The sequence below is a fragment of the Salvelinus sp. IW2-2015 genome, unplaced genomic scaffold (genome assembly GCF_002910315.2).
Source record: "Salvelinus sp. IW2-2015 unplaced genomic scaffold, ASM291031v2 Un_scaffold741, whole genome shotgun sequence".
Taxonomy (NCBI): Eukaryota; Metazoa; Chordata; class Actinopteri; order Salmoniformes; family Salmonidae; genus Salvelinus; species Salvelinus sp. IW2-2015.
In genome coordinates, this window is record NW_019942601.1 from 396,942 (window position 1) to 400,984 (window position 4,043).

Genomic DNA, 4,043 nt, shown 5'->3' on the forward strand with positions numbered 1-4,043 from the left:
CTGTAGAAGTGACCAGCTACAGAGAAGTACAGAACACCATGTTGGATCTGGCTTCAATAACCTGTAGAAGTGACCAGCTACAGAGAAGTACAGAAAACCATGTTGGATCTGGCTTCAATAACCTGTAGAAGTGACCAGCTACAGAGAAGTACCCAGACACCATCAACATCCCCCTGGCCTGCTGTTAGCCCAGACCTCATCAACATCCCCCATGGCCTGATGTTAACCCAGACCTCATCAACATCCCCCTGGTCTGATGTTAACCCAGACCTCATCAACATCCCCCTGGCCTGCTGTTAGCCCAGACCTCATCAACATCCCCCTGACCTGCTGTTAGCCCAGACCTCATCAACATCTCCCTGGCCTGATGTTAACCCAGACCTCATCAACATCCCCCTGGCCTGATGTTAACCCAGACCTCATCAACATCCCCCTGGCCTGATAACACAGACCTCATCAACATCCCCCTGGCCTGATGTTAACCCAGACCTCATCAACATCCCCCTGGCCTGCTGTTAGCCCAGACCCCATCAACATCCCCCTGGCCTGCTGTTAGCCCAGACCTCATCAACATCCCCCTGGCCTGCTATTAGCCCAGACCTCATCAACATCCCCCATGGTCTGATGTTAACCCAGTTCCACCCTAGTTCACTTTGGGGTAGATCTTCTCGTAGAAGAAGTTCTGGGCTAGCAGGTAGAGTTCCCCGTCCTTCTCCCGGACGGCGTGGGCTCTGATAAACTGGAACTGCTCCAGGGCAAACTCATAGAACTCGTTCTCCATCTTCCATATGTGGGACTGCTGCAGCTTGGCGATGGACTCCTTGGTGGGTGGCTTCTTCTCTGTGGTCTTACGCAGGTGGGACTTCTTACCTGGGAGCACACGGGGACAGGAGAGGATCGGTTAGGGTCTACAGTGGTATTGCAGCACAGTACTTTGATTATTTTGATTCAAAGCCACGAATGAGTGAGTCAACTCAGCTTTATATAGGTGCTGAGGCTATATGACTGTGCCATCAACTTGAAAAATATATAACGATATTTGGAGATTATTCAGATTACAAATCGCTGACTTTTGTTTTTTTGAAAAGTAAATAAAGGCCAAAACATTTATTTCTGTTTTTAGAGGGAGAGAAACGCTGGGCCAATTGTTCGCCACCCTATGGGACTCCCAATCACGGTCGGATGTGATAACCAACAACAACTTAGAACCTAACTTAGAAATACATTTGATGATAGAATTCTCCCCCTACCCTCCATCTAGGCAAGTCTAGTGTCCAGCTACCTGCTAGAACAGCGGGAACGTTTCCCTAGTCAGCGCCATTATTACTGCAATGCCCCTTAAAGTGTTGCTCTGTGCTACCCAGTGTGGCGGGGTGGGGGTCCACCCGCCCTTCCTCCTCCTCCTCCTCCTCCCTTCCCCATGGGCTAGGTATGTCTTCTGTGTGCGGCTCTGCGGCCCATCCCGTGCCCTCTGACCTCGTGCCTTGAACCTCGCACGCTTTCAGTAGATACAGCTGGAGAACTGCAAGGCAATCCCATTGTGCGCCACTCCTGAGCCATGACCAATATATATTGTCCTGCTAATAACAGGGTTAATAATATATCTGTGAGAATATCCAAAGGGGCTTTTAAATAATTCTAAATGAATAATAATAAATCCATTTGTTTAAAATATAACAATGTTTTGGAGATGATTTTGTTTTCAAATAATGTCAAATGAGCGAGAAAAAGGCCATTCTTGAACATGGGATGAGACATTGTTTCTAATTTGTAAATAAAGCCAGTTCGTTGTTTATAATGATTTATTTCTGTTTTTAAAGGGAGAAAAAACAAAAAACCTACAGTTATCTCATGGGTCTCCCATTTGAGCCCACCACAGGTATTGAACCAGCATCTGTAGCAACACAGCTTGCGCTGCTATGCAGTGTCTTAGACCGTTGGGCCAGTCAGGCGCTGTACAACGTGACCGGTCGGGAGTGGCCTACAGTACTACAGTAAAAGCAAGATAATCCTAACAAAATTAAATAATAAAAACCTTAGTGTAACAACAGTTTTAGTAAGTAATACTGAAGTTGTGCACAATTATCAGTTTATATTTAGGTTTATGTCGCCCATTCATTGTCAGTTAGAGACAGTAGGACGCAAAAGCATAATCAGTGCTCTAACTCCCCCTTGTGGTGGTCTGGAGCAATGAAGTAGTGACGCAGGGTACCGTACTAAACCACAAATTACCTCTAAGTCCCGCAGCATAATCTCAAAACTTTTAGTGGAGCAACCACTGTATCTATCCAACAGGCTACTCCTTCACTTGGTCTGCCCAAGTGCTCTAAATAGTAGGTTAGTCTTCCCATGTGTACTAAATGCTGTTACCAGGAAAAGAGCAGAGCAGCAGAGTGGGGCTGCAGACCAGGGTCTGTCCGGAGGACATGGTACCACAGAGACAAGGCTAGAACACTGACAGGGTTTATCTGCTGAGGTTAAGTGAGAGGAACCAGGATACGTGATGTGCCAGTACAGTACCTGTTTTGTAGAGGCCAGTGGCACCCTTGAAGAAGCGTGGCAGGGCTGCCTCCAGCATCATGATAAAGTCCTCCAGCTCCTCTGTCACCCCTACTAGTAGATATTCATTCAGCAGGTTATACTTGGCCTGATCCAGCGCCCACCTGCTGCCCACGTTCCTATAGTACACATACACACAACATACAGTTCACACCATGATAATTACATATAAAAAACTAATTTAATAGGATGTATCTGTGGTTTACACACGGTTTAATGACGACAAATTACTTAATCATTACGTCATCAATGTGTTCTGATTACTAACACATTGACCAAAGTTCCCTAGGCCCCAGCCGGTGCAATGGGGATAAGTGGGTCAGCGCTGGCAGCCATCTTGGCACCCACCCAGCACTGGACTGGCAGCCATCTTGGCACCCACCCGGCACTGGACTGGCAGCCATCTTGGCACCCACCCAGCACTGGCAGCCTTGTTGGCACCCACCCAGCACTGGCAGCCATCTTGGCACCCACCCAGCACTGGCAGCCATCTTGGTACCCACCCAGCACTGGCAGCCTTGTTGGCACCCACCCAGCACTGGCAGCCATCTTGGTACCCACCCAGCACTGGCAGCCATCTTGGTACCCACCAGCACTCTGAGTAGTGTCCGCAGAAGAATGGGATCTGGAGCCAAAGCTTCTCAGAGGCACAGTCAGAACCACCTGCTGACACACACTCATCAAAGGTCTAAAACACACACACACACACACACAGACACACACACACACACGTCAGAAATAGAGCTTCATATACACTCACTAGGGCGATAAGAAATGTTAAAACACCATTGAAAACCAGTATGTTACTGTGTAACTAATATGTAAACAACAATACCTTTTTGTCGCCTTGTTTTCTCCGTCGAAGGCCGGGCCTGTAGTCATCTCCAAACCTCAGGAAGTAGTAGTATGATACGAGGCGTTGGATAGGGTCCCGGACCACGTTGATGTAAACGGGTTTACCTCTCACCCCATACCTAATCAGAGGGCAAAAGTTAGGAGTATACCTAAACACAATAGTTAGGAATATACCTGTCCCTAATCACAATAGTTAGGAGTATACCTAATCACAATATTTAGGAGTATACCTAATCACAATAGTTAGGAATATACCTGTCCCTAATCACAATAGTTAGGAATATACATGTCCCTAATCACAATATTTAGGAATATACCTGACCCAAATCACAATAGTTAGGAATATACCTGTACCTAATCACAATATTTAGGAATATAACTAATCACAATATTTAGGAACATAACTAATCACAATATTTAGGAATATACCTGACCTAATCAGAATAGTTAGGAATATAACTAATCACAATATTTAGGATTATACCTGTCCCTAATCACAATATTTAGGATTATACCTGTCCCTAATCACAATATTTAGGAATATACCTGTCCCTAATCACAATAGTTAGGAATATACCTGTCCCTAATCACAATAGTTAGGAATATACCTGTCCCTAATCACAATAGTT

The 4,043-nt window shown here is 45.8% G+C and overlaps 1 pseudogene; it reads right to left on the reverse strand.

Moving 5' to 3' along the window:
- Positions 1-6: 6 nt before the first annotated feature.
- Positions 7-4,043, reverse strand: part of LOC112068790 (heparan sulfate 2-O-sulfotransferase 1-like) — a 74,772-nt pseudogene continuing 70,735 nt past the window's right edge.